This window comes from Pelophylax lessonae (genome assembly GCF_965119305.1).
Source record: "Pelophylax lessonae genome assembly, chromosome: 2".
Lineage (NCBI taxonomy): Eukaryota > Metazoa > Chordata > Amphibia > Anura > Ranidae > Pelophylax > Pelophylax lessonae.
This window is the reverse complement of record NC_138769.1, coordinates 310,078,953-310,096,512: the sequence shown is the minus strand read 5'-3', so window position 1 is coordinate 310,096,512 and position 17,560 is coordinate 310,078,953.

Below are 17,560 nucleotides of genomic sequence, written 5' to 3'. Positions count from 1 at the left end.
ACAATGGCTAGTTTTCTTGACAAAATTCTTCCGGGTAGTTATTTGCTTCCGACCATGCGTGTTCCGGTTTTAGATTTTTGTCTGGCGAAATTTGTACTGACTGCAGGAAAATCGGACGTTGTGTTGACGGTCGACACAAATTATATAGCCTGCACATTAGGATTTTTTCGGCCGAAAAGTCGGAGTCGGTTGTTGGAAGCATCATACTAACAAGCCGATAATCGGCAGATTGGTCGTCGACGAAAATTCCCGGCCAAATTTCGACTTGTGTGTACGAGGCTTAAGGCAAATCTGTCTCAGCTCTGTCCGCGGTGAGATACATTTAAAAAGACAGTGTGTAAAATATATAATCTCTATCCAAAAATAAAAAAATAGTCACTTTCCAAGTTAGGGTTCGAGTTCCTACAATTACATCATTTGATCTAGATGACATTTGCTTTCACTACACAAGCATTACACAAGCATTAAATGCTCCTCTTGCAAAAATGAGGTGGTGGTTCAGTGCATACAGTATATATTTAACATGGATATCTTAACCAAATTCCTTTTTTCTTTTTTTTTGTTTAAACCATCCTTATTTCTCCAAATGATATATTTTTTAAACAATTCACTACTAACACTGTGGGGGAGATTTACTAAAACTGGTGAATGCAAAATCTGTTGCAGCTCTGCATAGAAACCAGTCAGCTTCCAGGTTTTATTGTCAAAGCCTAATTGAACAAGCTGAAGTTAGAAGCTGATTGGCTACCATGCACAGCTACACCAAATTCTGAGTGTTCCTGTTTTAGTAAATCCCCCCCCCCATGGCATTTCATATGGAGCCACAAAAATCTTGACTGTGAAACTCAACTCAATACAATTCCAGCTCAGCAGGATTGTAGGTTGGTTTCATGGTCAGGAATTTAAGAAGAATGTTACCCATACTTGATTAACCTCACTATCCTGGATATCAACCATGAAGAGACCAAAAACTTCCTGACCTCATCTGTTTAAACTACATGTGACTCCTTACTAAAGAAGGGTAACATTTCTACAAAAGCAGATGACTCCTTTTGTTTAAAAAAAAAACCTCTAATTTCTCCTCAGACTCAATACCACATACTTTATGGATAAATTGAAAAATGCATTCAAACTGACAGGCTACACTATCTGCCATGCACTTCCAAAGAAAAGATTTACAAAATGTTAATTGAAGGTACAGGTGCTCAGCAGATATTTATAAATATGACCCTCAAACATCTTCAACTTGGAGATGTAAGGGCTCTTTCACATGGGCGGTCCGATCAGATCCGCCTGTCAGTTTTTTAGGCGGATCTGATCGGATGCCCCATTCAGCCCTATGGAGCAGCGGATGTCAGCGGTGACATGTCCGCTGCCATCCGCATCCGATCCTGTCCGTGAAATCCGGACGGATGGAAACCCTATTTTCCATCCGTCCTGGGGATCGGATCGGATTGGATGAGAGCGGACAGGCGGTCCGCTCTCATCCGATTCCCCATAGAGAGCAGCGGGCGCTGTGACACCTCCCTCTCTGCACTGCAAGCGGAGACAAAGCTGTCATCCGCAGGCTCAGCGGGGATCGCGGATCGATCCCCGCTGAGCAGCACGGATCCGCCTATGGAGGTGGACCGTGTGAAAGAGCCCTAATGCAGGCATTTGAAATGCTTGGTGGGCTTGCCCTCTTATATTCCTATTTAGGGAAAATATTCAGCAAATGTACACTACCTCCCCACAATCTGTATTACTGTCTGCCTTACCTGGGTCCTATAAAAACTGGATTTTATTCTTTGACTGAATGAGCACGCAAGTATAAAATTAATAAATAAATTAGAGGAAATGATGATCTGAAAATAAAATGTATGTTTATCTTAGGCTGGCCATACATGTTCAACTTTTGTTGTACACTTTCTGTTAGATTAACCACAAACCACATAATATGAGGTCAAAGCTAAACAACACTTTCACTTGTATCTAATTAGGCAGGCCTTTGTACTACATAGTTGAAATAGGTAAATTTCAAGAAAATTGTAAGAAAATTGTATCGTGTATGGCCAGCCTTAGTTTGTCCGCCTTTCACACAAGTGGACCAATCAGCTCCACCTGTCAGTTTTTCAGGCGCACCTGATCGGACTCTCCACTGTCCTTTATGGAGTTTACACCCACCGACATCCTATCTGATCTGCTCAAAACAAATGGATGGATAGAGCTACAAAACAGAGCCAATAGGCATACCCTGTCTAACTCCAATACAATAGAAAATTATATAGTCAAACATTCAGAACAATACCTTACTGCCATGTGCACTCAGCCCAAGTCAGGAGAAATAAAAGTGGGCAGTACCTAGTGATATTGTTAGTGGCTGCTCCTAGGGTACCGAACCCTCACAACTTGCGATCCTTATTACTCATGCATCTATATATGTCTCATGTTGGGATGTTAAGGGACCACATACAAGACTTTAGTAATGAAAACGGTATTAGTAGTAATCAGCATGGATTCATGAAAAATCGTTCTTGCCAAACCAATCTATTAACCTTCTACGATGAAGTGAGCTGCCACCTAGATAAAGGTAAACCTGTGGATGTGGTGTATCTGGACTTTGCAAAGGCCTTTGACACGGTTCCCCACAAATGCTTACTGTACAAACTAAGGAATGTAGGTATGGATCATAGGGTGAATACCTGGATAGAGAACTGGCTCCAGGGGAGAGTCCAGAGGGTGGTGATAAATGGGGAGTACTCGGATTGGGCGGGTGTGGAAAGTGGGGTCCCCCAAGGTTCTGTCCTGGGACCAATCCTGTTTAGTTTATTCATAAATGATCTAGAGGAGGGGATATCTAGTACAATCTTAGTATTTGCGGATGATACTAAACTAAGCATGCCAATATCTTCGATGCAGGATGTGGAAACCTTACAAGCGGACCTGAACAAAATAATGGGGTGGGCAACTACATGGCAGGTGAGGTTTAATGTTGAAAAATGTAAAGTAATGCACTTCGGCATCAGAAACACGAGAGCAAGCTACTCATGGGGGGGGGGGGCTCTGGGTGAGTCTAGGGTGGAAAAAGACCTGGGGTACTGGTGGACAACGGGCTTGGCAGTGGCATGCAATGCCAAGCGGCTGCAAGCAAAGCCAACAGAGTACTGGCATGTATAAAAAAGGGGATTCACTCCAGATATAAAGAGATTATTCTCCCACTCTACAAGACTCTGGTCTGGCCACATCTGGAGTATGCTGTCCAGTTCTGGGCACCGGTCCTCAGGAAGGATGTGCTGGAACTGGAGAGAGTCCAGAGAAGGGCAACAAAAATAATTAGGGGAATGGAGGACATCCGCTTTGAGAAAAGACTACTACACTGAACTTATTCTCTCTGGAGAAGAGACGATTGCGGGGGGATATGATATCAATGTACAAATACTGTACTGGTGATGACCCTAGCATAAGAAACAAACTTTATAGGGAAAGGGAATACAATAAGACACGTGGCCACTCACTAAAATTAGAGGAAAAAACGGTTTAACCTTAAAATACGTAAGGGGTTCTTTACGGTCAGAGCAGTAAGGATGTGGAATTCTCTTCCACAAGCAGTCGTATCAGCAGGGAGCATCGATAGTTTCAAAAACTATTAGATGGGCACCTTAAAGACCACAACATACAGGGGTATTCAATGTACGGTTAACAGCAAACACACACACAAACATCATGGGTTGAACTGGATGGACTGATGTCTTTTTTCAACCTCACGAACTATGTAATTATAATACCATACAGACCACCTTGGCAGGGGACTGCAGTAGTGTCTAGAATAAGCTAGATCTGCGTTAGGAAGGTCATCTCTGAGGAGATGTTAGAAGAAATTATATTAAGTCAAATGTCCCAAACCTTATAGAACTGGGGCAGCCCCTAGAGCAGTGGTTCTCAACTCCAGTCCTCAGGACCCACTAACAGGTCAGATTTTAAGTATCACCTTGGGGAGATGCAGACTAGAATACTGCAATCACTGAGCAGCAAAATATATCACCTGTGATGTATTTCAGTTATCTTGCAAACCTGGCCTGTTAGTGGGTCCTGAGGCCTGGAGTTGAGAACCACTGCCCTGGAAGCATACATAAATTTATAGAGTGCAATCACTGAATTGACCAGGTGCTTCCATTAGTTTAGCATGGTGGCCACCAGGGACTTCCATTTCAGTATTCTGGCTTTCCGAGCATAATAGAACTCCAAGTACTCTAGTAGGGACCAGTGGGCGGAGCCAGGCCCAATATACATGTATCAAAAATCAATGGGCTTTAAATAGTAGTTATTGTAAAAATGAAATGTGAAAGATCGGTCCTGTCTGCATCAAGGGACAATGCCAAAATATGTGGGCAAAATCAGCTGGGTCGATCACGCATCTCTAACAACCCAACAGTGTAGATCATTTTAATGTTAAAAGAAAAAACAGAGGAAAAAAAACAATGAATCCACCACATGTAAGGCTCCTTTCACACGGCCGCTCCGTGTGAAAGGTCCGCTGCGGGACTTTTCTTTTCTTTTTTTTTTTTTTTCCACGGAGCGGATGACATTTCTGTCATCCGCTCCGTGTGCCCGCATATCATCCCATCCGTTTGCGGATGATATGCGGACATAATGTAAGTATATGGCACTGCAGGTGTCAGCGGATGACACCGCTGACATCCGATTTTCCTTCCTTTCCGTTTTTTACACGGAAGGAAAAATGGGGTTCTGTTCCATTCGTAAAAATGGAACAGAACTGACAGGAGGAAAATTGGGTGTCAGCGGATGGTATTCCGCTGACACCCGCAGTGCCATTCACTTACATTATGTCCGCAAATCATCCGCAAACGGATTCAATGATTTGCGGACACACGGAGCGGCCATGTGAAAGGACCTAAAGAATGAATGAACTGCAATATATTGCAGTTTTGTTGTAGGGTTTAGATACAAATAAACATTCTGACTTGAACACATACAGTATATGTTGTGTGGTGTATAGCATTAGTAACTCATTGATTATTTTCACTTGTTGCCTGTAAATGCTCCTTTAATCACGGAGCGATGATCACAGTTCTGCAATACAATGAGATAACTGCTTCTTGGACACATTTTAGTCTGAAACTGAAACAAAACAAAAATAATTTCTCTAATATGAACATCTCATCTAGTGCAGATAAAGTTCAGTGCTTGCTGCTGTTCAACTCCTCCTACAGCTGGTTATTACTTAAGTTGTGGAAGGGGGTGAGTTAGGCCCCTTTCACACATACGGTCCGTTCAGTTCATCAGTTCAGTCACTTCAAAATGTATCAGTTTTTCATCCGTTCTTCATCCGTTTTCATCTGTTTTTCATCCGTTTTTTTACATCCACTACCAATGCAAAAACTTATGAAAAACGGACCATTTGTCTGTTTACATCCGTTTTTTGTCCGATCCGTTCTTTTGACGGATGAAAAATAGGACATTCATCCGTTCCAAAAAAACGGACATTGACAGAAGCGGATGAAAACGGACGTTAACGGATGATCATCCGTTGTCATCCGTTTTTACATAGAGATGCATTGATGTCTGTTTTTCTTCTGTCAATGGATGGATGACAAATGGACCGTATGTGTGAAAGGGGCCTAAGTCTTTGACTTAATTGGCAAAAGTCAAGATTTGCATATTAGAAAGCCACATTCAGTTATTTCTGCGTGCCTGCCCTCCATTGCAGCTGTCGCTTTACCTGGACCTTTTGAAAATTCCTCTGCAGGTCAACACAACAAACATAATAAAGAAAGACACCCTGTTCCCCCCCACCCCACCCTGTTCCCTTCCTACTCTCCCTTCCCCTCTCTCCTTCTCTGCCCTTAGGCCCCTTTCACACAGGCGGACCGTTCAGATCCGCCTGTCCGTTTTTTTGGCGGATCTGAACGGTCCCCCCATGCATTCCTATGGGGCATCGGATGTCAGCGGAGACATGTCCGCTGACATCCGACCCGATCCGATCCGTCAAATCTGGACAGATGGAAACCCTATTTTCCATCCGTCCAGCGGATCGGATCAGATGAGAACGGACAAACGGTCCGTTCCCATCCAATTTCCCCCATAGAGATACATGGGGAACTGACATCTGTGTCTCCGCACACAGCGCAGAGACACAGCTGTCATCCTCCTGCTCAGCGGGGGAAAAACGGACTCTGTCCAACGGACGGAGTGTGTGAAAGGAGCCTTTAATCTTTCTTTTCACCTCTTTCCTTATCTCGCTACTTCTCGCATTCTCTTATTTAATCCTTCCTGTCTCAGGATGACCCTTGCCCACCGCTTCAACTTATATGGTGGGCAACCAGGTCTATTCACACATGGTATGGGTGATGTACTTTTTATTTTTTTCTATCTCAGTAATAGATCCACAAGCCTTTTGAGCAGCACTTATGCTGTATGTCCTATCACCGAGTCCAGACAAACTGTTTTCTATTCATCTATCTGTGACATATAACATGTATTGTGGATTTATCAATATTCATTTTGCATTAGTCATGTTGTTAACTTAATGTTTATTTTATGTTACACAAGTTTTCGGATTCTTCCTACCGATTGCAATTTTGTTTATATGTGTAATTTTATTCTTTCAATAAAGCATTTTAATGTGAAAAAAAAAAAACATTCTTAAACCTGTAGGCTTTCGTTTTTTAAAAATACAAGTTGCTTAGCTGTCTATGGCTTTAATACTATCCGATTCACTGAAGTAAAACAAGTATGCAGATCAGGAGGTCAAACTTTATCAGCAGCATACCTGTTTAGAATTAATGACATACAGGAAGACCCCCTGTGAGGAGGACAGAAATCTTTTCAAATGTTTAGACTATACACACCCATGCCCTGACCAGGTAATGAACAATAGATAGCACAGTTTCTCCAAAACACTACAATGGCTTTAACAACAATTCACAAACATAGTGCAAACTTTATTTATAAAAATCATGTTCTGCTACAAGCTGAGCTTACACTTGAAGAACATTTTGTACTTTTTGCAGTTAGTTACATACAAGTTATGTGAATAAGATAACCTGCACTGATGTGTGTAAGAACAACATTTGTGTAATAAGAAAAAATGCAACACAAAACCCAAAGCAAAAATAAATGAATAAGCTATGACCCAGCTGCTGTATCTGACACGGACTTCTGCTATAATTCTTTCATTCTTTCTTAAAATATGACCAGCATATTGGTGCTCTAATTAAGTGCTCAAATATACATACATTCACATATAAAATGCTTCACCATAACGCATGTGCAAACAATGGATGTGCATAAAATGTTTTATTGTATCATTATTATATACAATGTGATTAATCAAAATGTCCACATTCAGGATGACAACTTAAGTGTTCACTCCTGTGGTCAAAAAAAAAAAAAAAATTATCCACTTTTTGCCACTACACAAAAGGTACTCACTCACCAAATTTTTTTGACCTCTTAAAATTAAGTAGGTCAAATCACGCTTTATAGCAGAACAATTTTCACCAACATCCTCCCCCACTCGTCACAAGGAAACCTGAATGTATAGCCCCCAGTGGGTTCTCTGTGCACCTCAAATTGCTCCAATACTTAGAACCCATCTGGTTTTGTTGCTTATGTTGATGCCTACATTCACTTTACTCTTGTGAGTGATATTGCTTTTATCCACTAATAAAGTTTCTTTATGCTACACTTAGATCAGCGCTTGTGGTTCTCCCCTTGTATTTTATGACAGAGCCGCTTCTCTCTCCACTGCCAGCAGCCATCTTTAGGTCTGCTGGAGCATTACTGGTGATCTGTTTGCGCCATTATCCCCCATTTGGTTTTGTTGCTTGCCTGCTGCCTGGGTGTCACACAGTGATGATGCTGCACACCTGACTATATCTATCACCTGATGAGTTGCAGTCCTTGCCCTTGCGTTTGTGCTCCAAGGTGCATCTCTGCTAGCAGTCTTTTGGTCTCCGTGTTCCTCTGTGTATGACCTGGCTTGGCAGATGACTATCCTGGCTCTCGACCCCGCATCGGCAGACTACCCTTTTCTGGACTCGACCCCGGCTTGGATGACTACACGCTTCTGGACTCGACCCTGGCTTGTTCCTGATTTCGCTTCCTCACTCTTGCTTTGAGTTTATTGTTGTTTGCTTCAATAAACTGCTTTATTTTACCCGCATTCCCGTGTGGTCTGGTTTCCTAGCATCCTGACACCATTGTCATGTAGACAGAAAGTGAAGAGAAAAATGGAGCCATAAATCATAACGTATGGGACGTCCCAAAGCAATGCATCTGAGGGGAGGGGGACACCAAAAGATACTGCCACCTGACCCTTAACAGAAGGATTACACCGCCGCCTGCAGCACACTGCGGCCAAAAGCAGACTCCTCCTGGGTCCCAACATCCAATCGATAGAAACGAGTGAACGTATGCACCGACGACCAGGTCACGGCCTTGCAAAACCATAGAGGCTTGATGGCGATGTGCCCAAGAGCACCTACTCCTCTGGTAGAATGTTCCTTTACAGGAAAAGGTGGAACCTTTCCTACTAAACCATATTCCTGGGTAATAACCTGGCAAATCCAACAAGAAATCGTAGATTTAGATGCTACCAATCCCTTTCTGGCAGTACAAACAAGCTCTCGGTCTTACAAATCTGAGCTGTTACCTGTGAATAAAACTTAAGTGCACGCATTACATTAAGAGAATGCAATAACTTTTCCTCCTCTGAGTGAGGATCTGGAAAAAAGAAGTTATAATGTCCTGATTCAAATGAAAGGCGGACACTACCTTGGGCAAAAAATCTGGGTGAGGACGTAAAATCACCCTTTCTTGATAAAATATCAAGAATGGCTCTTTACAAGAAAGAGCTGCTAGTTCCGATACCCTTCTAGCCAAAGTTATTGCAATCAAAAAGACCAGTTTCTTTGTCAAAAGAACCAGGGGAATCTGCCCCAGGGGTTCAAAAGGCTATTTTTGAAAAATTGTCAACACCAAATTTAAGTCCCAAGGACACATGAATTGCGGGGCCAGATACACCCTGCTCTTCCAAGATTAGGGCTTCAATAGCCAGGCCGTCAAATTTAGGGTCCTTTCACACGGCCGCTCCGTGTGTCCGCAAATCATCCCATCCGTTTGCGGATGATTTGCGGACATAATGTAAGTGAATGGCATTGCGGATGTCAGCGGAATACCATCCGCTGACATCCGATTTTCCTCCTTTCAGTTCTGTTCCGTTTTTTCGAATGGAACAGAACCCTATTCTTTCTTCCGTGTAAAAAACGGAAAGGAAGGAAAATCGGATGTCAGCGGTGTCATCCGCTGACATCCGCAGTGCCATATACTTACATTATGTCCGCATATCATCCGCAAACGGATGGGATGATATGCGGGCATATGGAGCGGATGACAGAAATGTCATTCGCTCCGTGAAAAAAAAAAAAAAAAGTCCCGCAGCGGACTTAAGCAGCGGAGCGGCCGTGTGAAAGGACCCTTAGAGACTTTACAGCAGGGTGGAATATCGGACCTTGGGACTGGGAGAGCAACTCCGGACACTGTGGAAGAACCCAGGGCCTCAACACTGCCAACCTCTAGATTTGTGCATACCAAATCCTCCTCCAAGCCGGAGCTACCAGAATTACTGGTTTCCCCTCCAGTTGGATCCTGTGCAACAAACGCGATATCAGCTGTACAGGAGGAAAGGCATAGATCAGGGAATACTCTTCCCAAGGAGTCACCAAAGCATCCACTCCGAATGCGAGTGGATCCCTGGTCTTGGACACAAATCTCTCCAATTTTTTGTTGAACCTGGATGCCAATAGATCTATATCTGGGACCCCCAGCGTTGGCAGATCATTTGAAAAATCTCGGGATGTAAAGACCATTCCCTCGGAAACATCTGTTGATGGCTCAAGAAATCTGCCTGCCAGTTCTTTATTCCTGGAATGAACACTGCTGTCAGGCATGGCACAAACCTCTCTGCCAAGGACAGGATAAGATCCACCTCTTTCTGGGCTGATCGACTCCTTGTGCCTCCTTGATGGTTGACATAAGCCACGTAAGACCAGACCTGATCCTTCAGGTCTGAGACCTTTCTTGCTGGTAAGAATATCTTTGCCTGCCCTGTGTGGACAAGAAGCCCCAGGTATTCCAGACGCTGGACTGGCTGTAATGCTTACTTTGCTAAGTTCAGTATCCAACAAAGACGTTCCAAAAAATGAACTGTCTGAACAATATTTTGGTTTAGAGCCGATGCCGATCGATCTGTTAGTAATAGATCGTCCAGATATCCTAATACAGGTATCCCTCGGGACCTTAGAACAGCCAATACTGGAGCTAGGATCTCTGTCTGTGAACACTGTTGGAGCTGTGGCCAACCCGAAGGGCAGGGTCACAAACTTGAAATGATGGTTTACAATCACAAAACGAAGGAACCTTTTGATGAGTCTAAAATATAGGCACATAAAAATATGCATCCTTGATGTCTATGGATGCTAGAAAAATTCCTCTTGCTGCAGGGAGGCTATGACTGAACGAATTGATTCCATGCGGAAAGAACGAACATTCAGAAATTGATTCAGCGCCTTGAGATCCAAAATAGGTCTCACATCCCCGTTTGGTTTGAGGAATATGAAAAGGTTTGAGTAAAAACTTTTGAACCTTTAATTTTCGGGAACCTCGGTTATCACCCTCTGAGCTCTCAGCTGGTCTAATGCCTGAAAGAGAGATCTTTCCTTTAGGATCTGTTGGTATACTTGACCTCACAAACCGAGGATGCGGGAACACCCGAAATTCCAGCTTGTATCCCTGTGAAATGGTGGAGACAACCCAGTTGTCTTGAATTAACTCCACCCATGCCCCTGAGAACTGCAGGAGCCTTCCCCCCAATCAGGCAAGTGGGGGGTGCCCATTCACTGAGAGGGCTTACAGGAAGACTTGGCTGATCTCTGGGCCCAGGGCTTTTTCTGACCTTGCCCAAAGGCTAAGGTCCGGATGCAGACGGTTGAGGCCGTCGCCACTACCTGGAATTGGTAGCACTGGTATTATGTGTGCTGGGGATCTTAAAGGAAGGACGCCTACTCTTCCTCTTTACAGGTAGCCCTCTTCCCCCGGGATCTTTTGGATATATCGATCCAGATCATCACCAAAAAGGCGTTCTCTCTGAAAGGGGAAGCTTGCCAGTAATTTCTTACATGGTAATTCTGCAGACCAGCTCTTTAACCAAAGAATTCTGCGCATATGCACTGTCATCAGAGCAAACTGTGACATTTGCCTTATGGAGTCCGTAAGAGCATCAACTGCGAAACACAAAGTGCGAGGTAGATCTGACAGATCTTCTACAGATTCTCCTTGAGAAGGAACTGTCTTGGCCACTCGCTTTATGCGATCTTTCAAAGACTGACACATTCCTTTGGCTGCTACTGCTGGTTGTACTGCAGAACCTGCAACCGCAAAGGAGGCTTTCAATAAAGATTCCAACTTTTTATCTGCTGGATCTTTAAAAACCTGAGCATTATCCACAGGACAGGTTAAATTCTTGTTAAAGCGTAGTTCCACCCAAATGTGGAACTTCTGGTCATTTTCTTCCTCCCCCCCTCTCGTGCCACGTTTGGCACCTTTCAGGGGGGAGGGGGGGGGAACGGGTACCTGTTTTTGACAGATACCCTTCCCCACTTCCGGGAACGGCTCCACGGCGAAGTGAGGACCCCTCCTCCGCCGCCGAGCCAATCCGAATACGCAGTGCGCTTTGCGCATGCACAGTAGGGACCCGCCCGTTAAGCCGCAAGGCTTCACTGCCGGGTTCCCTGACCAGCAATGGCAGCCGGAGCACCCAACAATCGATGGAAACATCGGCTGCGGTGCCGACATCACTGGACTCCAGGACAGGAAAGTGTCCTAATATTAAAAGACAGCTGTTACAGTATGTGTAGCTGCTGACTTTTAATTTTTAGAGGGGGGGCGGAACTCCGCTTTAACCACTTAAGCCCCGGAAGATTTTACCCCCTTCCTGACCAGGCCCTATTTTGCAATTCGGCACTGCGTGACTTTAACGGACGGTTGCGTGGTCGGACTTTAACGGACGGTTGCGCGGTCGTGCAATGCTGTGCCCAAATGAAATTAATGTCCTTTTTTTCCCCACAAACAGAGCTTTCTTTTGGTGGTATTTGATCACCTGTGCGATTATTACTTTTTGCCCTATAAACAAAAAAAGAGCGTACATTTTGAAAAAATAACATTTTTTTACATTTTTTTATATGAAATTCCCCCCCCAAAAAAATGTAAAAATCTAAATTTTTTTAACATTTTAGGCCAATTTGTTTTCTGCTACATATGTTTGGTTAAAAAAAATTGCAATAAGCGTATTTTGATTGGTTTGCGCAAAAGTTATTGCGTTTACTAACTAAGGGAAAGATTTTTGTAATTTTTGGTGTTTTTTTTTAACGAGTAATGGCGGCGATTTTTTTTTTTTTTTTTTGCGGGACTGCAACATTGCGGTGGACAGATCGGACCCTTGACTGACATTTTTGACACTTTTGGGGGTACCAGTGACATTACTACAGTAATCAGTGCTATACATATGCACTGTTCCTGTAAAAATGACACTGGCAGGGAAGGGGTTAACTTTATTAGTGATCAAGGGGTTAAGTGTATCCCTAGGGGCGTGCTTCTTACTGTAAAGGGGTGTGGCTAGTGATGTAACCACAGAGACATACGATCCTACATAGCAGGATCGTATGATCTCTGCAGTTAGATCAGGGAGAATGACAGACTGCTGTTTACATCAGCCGCCTGCCTTTCTCCCTCTCCATGGGGAGATCGCAAGTGACCGGCGGACATCAGGTCCGCCGGTCACACGCGCGGACTTGTTAGGGAATGAGCGGGGTCGGGAGCACGCTCGCCCCCTAGAGGCTTACAGGCTAGCGACATAGTACTACGTCACTTTGCCTGTACGGGGCTGACCGCCGCAGTAAATGTACTTGCGGCGGTCGGCAACTGGTTAACAGAAGAAATGGATGCATCCAAAGTGGGAATTTTCCATCTCTTAGAAAACTTATCCTCCAAAGGATATAACAATGAAAACCTTTTAGGAGGAACAAATATCCAATCTGGATGATCCCAATCATTATACACTTCTTGGTCCAAGAGAGGATGCATGGGAAATGAGTACTCTGAGGAAGGCGCAATAAGCCTAGGGAGGAAAAAGAGGTTTCAGTTGTCTCTAAGGGCGGGAGTTCAAACTCAGCCCAAACTATCTCAGCAAGAGACTGGATAAACAATCTCTGGGATTGAGAGGCTGATAGAGATTCCTCTGACTGACTCCCGGAAGTGGAAATTTCAGCTTGACCTTCTATGGGATCACCATCAGCTACATCTTCCACATCCTCTGCCCAATCCTGAACTGATTCAAGGGAAGAAGAGGATCTAACCTGCTTCTTACCTCCATGTGGTGCTACGATCATGTCAGCAATCCTACCCTTCAGGTTGGCTAATGCCAATGCCAAATCGTCCTTGGTAACATAGGCTGTGGCAGAAGTACATGGAGTAGCTACTATGCCTGACAACCATAATGGCTCAGATTGTCTAATTGCCTCTGGCTAATCAGGAGGAGTAGACACAGTGGAAGCATGACTAGGACCTTCAGGGCCTGACGGTGGCATCATAGTGCCCTTTCCAACTCTGCTCCCTCCAGTCCTCTTTCGGGCAGACATTGCTTTATAGCAAGACAAACTTGAGGTACTACCTTTAAAGTGTACTCAAGGTCTGTGCCAAGCTTATACAGCCTAATGCACACAACACTGATTACCTAAGATACAGGACCTATTAGTGCCAGTAACATACACCAACAGTGACTCTGCTGCTGCTGCTCTGTGTCTCTTTCAGCATGTGAACAGTTCCTTGCAGAATGTGCCTTTTTATGCATGTGCAGCGTGGTGTGTGGCATCCACGTGTATGCCAAATTGCGTTAGAACATTCCCAGTCTCCAAAGGGAGGGGATCATGCTCTGCTTTAGTATGTCACAGTACATGTTGGCATTTATGGTTCCCTCATTGAATTGTAGCTCCCCAGTGCTGGCAGCACTACACTAATGCAGCCCCAGACCATGACACTCCAACCACCTTGCTTGACTGTAGGCAAGACACACTTGTCCTTGTACTCCTCACCTGACACCATCTGAACTAAATAAGTTGGTCTTGGTCTCATCAGACCACAGGACATGGTTCCAAAGTAATCCATGTCCTCCTTTGTCTGCTTGTCTTCAGCAAACTGTTTGCAGACTTTCTTGTGCATCATCTTTAGAAGAGGCTTCCATCTGGGATGACAGCCATGCAAACCAATTTCATGCAGTGTGCGGCGTATGGTCTGAGCACTGACAGGCTTACCTCCCCACCCCTTCAACCCCTGCAGTAATGCTGGCAGCACTCATACGTCTATTTCCCAAAGGCAACTTCTGGATATGACGCTGCGCATGTGCACTCAACTTCTTTGGTCTACCATGGCGGGGCCTGTTCTGAGTGGAACCTGTCCTGTTAAACTGCTATACACACAAAGGCAAAGGACCGCACTCCGATGTGAAAGAAGAACATTAATTTATTCACCACTTGTAGATCCATACACGACTTGTGACATCAAGGACAAGAACCAAAGGTTGACAAAGGTTGACGCCTGTCAATGGGGCTTACCTGTCTTGTACTCCTGTTAAACCACTGTATGGTCTTGGCCACAGTGCTGCAGCTCAGTTTCAGGATCTTGGCAATCTTCTTGTAGCCTAGGCCATCATTATGTAGAGCAACACTTCTTATTTTCAGATCCTCAGAGAGTTCTTCGCCATGAGGTGCCATGTTGAACTTCCAGTGACCAGTATGAGTGAGAGCGATAACACCAAATTTAGCACACCTGCTCCCCATTCACACCTGAGACCTTGTAACAATAACAAGTCACATGACACCGGAGAGGGAAAATATCTAGTTTGGCCCAATTTGGACATTTTCACCTAGGGAAGTACTCACTTTTGTTGCCAGCAGTTTAGACATTAATGACTGTTTATTGAGCAAATTTACACTGTTATACAATCTGTATGCTCACTACTTTACATTGTAGTAAAGTGTAATTTCTTCAGTGTTGTCACATGAAAAGATATAATAAAATATTTACAAAATTGTGAGGGCTGTACTCACTTTTGTGAGATACTGTATATCACCTTTTTGCTTGTAGTCCTTTGCCCTTGTGTTTGTAATCCAAGGTGCATCACTCCTAGCAGTCTTCTGTTCTCCGTGTTCCTCCGTGCATGACCTGGCTTGTCGACTTTCCTGGCTCTCAATTCCACATCGGCAGATGACCCGGCATCGGCAGACTACCCGCCTTTGGACTCAACCCCGGCTTGGATGACTACCCACTCTGTGCCTTTATTGTTGTTGCTCTAATAAACTGCTTTATTTTACTTGCATATTCATGTGGTCTGGTTTCCTGGCACCCTGACAATGACCTTAATGGGACAAAGACAGCAACATGTACACTAACAGTAGTTTTAACCCTTCCTGGCTGTACATACACTTTAAGTAATCTTTTGCTACTTTGATGTAGAAATAGGCACTGGAGTAGTTCAAAGAATAAACTTATTTTCATTTAGCATTACTTTACATTTTCAGCTCTTGCAATTGAATATACAGTGCATTGCGAAAGTATTCGGCCCCCTTGAACTTTTCGACCTTTTGCCACATTTCAGACTTCAAACATAAAGATATAAAACTGTAATTTTTTGTGAAGAATCAACAAATAAAAAACTGAAAAATTGGGCGTGCAAAATTATTCAGCCCCTTTACTTTCAGTGCAGCAAACTCTCTCCAGAAGTTCAGTGAGGATCTCTGAATGATCCAATGTTGACCTAAATGACTAATGATGATAAATAGAATCCACCTGTGTGTAATCAAGTCTCCGTATAAATTCACCTGCACTGTGATAGTCTCAGAGGTCCGTTTAAAGCGCAGAGAGCATCATGAAGAACAAGGAACACACCAGGCAGGTCCGAGATACTGTTGTGGAGAAGTTTAAAGCCGGATTTGGATACAAAAAGATTTCCCAAGCTTTAAACATCCCAAAGGAGAACTGTGCAAGCGATAATATTGAAATGGAAGGAGTATCGGACCACTGCAAATCTACGAAGACCTGGCCATCCCTCTAAACTTTCCGCTCATACAAGGAGAAGACTGATCAGAGATGCAGCCAAGAGGCCCATAATCACTCTGCATGAACTGCAGAGATCTACAGCTGAGGTGGGAGACTCTGTTCATAGGACAACAATCAGTCGTATACTGCACAAATCTGGCCTTTATGGAAGAGTGGCAAGAAGAAAGCCATTTCTTATTTTTTTCTTATATCCATAAAAAGTGTCGTTTAAAGTTTGCCACAAGCCACCTGGGAGACACACCAAACATGTGGAAGAAGGTGCTCTGGTCAGATGAAACCAAAATCGAACTTTTTGGCAACAATGCAAAACATTATGTTTGGCGTAAAAGCAACACAGCTCATCACCCTGAACACCCCATCCCAACTGTCAAACATGGTGGTGGCAGCATCATGGTTTGGGCCTGCTTTTCTTCAGCAGGGACAGGGAAGATGGTTAAAATTAATGGGAAGATGGATGGAGCCAAATACAGGACCATTCTGGAAGAAAACCTGATGGAGTCTGCAAAAGACCTGAGACTGGGATGGAGATTTGTCTTCCAACCAGGGCCGGTGCTAGACTATTTTATGCCCTAGGCAAGACCAGCTACTTGCGCCGCCCCCCCCCCCCCCCAAAAAAAGGGAAGGTGTTAAAAACTCCTCTATGTCATACCCAGTGACCCTGATCCGATGGTTCCTCCATGTTATGCTTTCATACCCAGTGACCCCCCATATTCCTCCATGTCACACCCAGGGACCCTAATGTCCCTCCGTGTCACACCCAGGGACTTTGATGTTTTTCCATGTCACACCCTTGGACCCCGTCATACCCACTGACCCTGATGTTCCTCCATGTCACACCCAGGGACCCCCGTGTTCCTCCATGTCATGCTGTCATACTCAGTGACCCCAATGTTCCTCTATATCAGACCCTGATGTTTTTCCATGTCACAGTTGGGGACCCTGATATTCCTCCATGTCACACCTGGGGACCCTGATGTTCCTCCGTGTCACACTTGGGGACCCCAATCCCCCATGGCACACCCAGGGACCCCAATTCCTCATGGCACACCTGGGGACCCTGAACTCCAGTTACACCCGGTGACCCCTATCCTCCATGTCACACCTGGTGACCCCGATTCCCTTTCATACCAGGGATGCACCATGTAACACCCAGGGACCCCGATCCCCTGTTCTGGGGACACTAACTGGGCGGTATAAAGAGAGTGGCCCCCACTCTCCCCTCCTTCACAGTGATCCTGCTGATTCCTTCTCCCAGGACGCTCCTCTCCTGGACCACAGTGCTCAACACAGCTCCAACCGGCTCCTGGTGGAGGGAAAAGCAGCAGTCAGAGAGCTCCGCATGTCCTTCATCACCAACCTCCTCAGACCATTCCGGTGCCTCGTCGTTTCT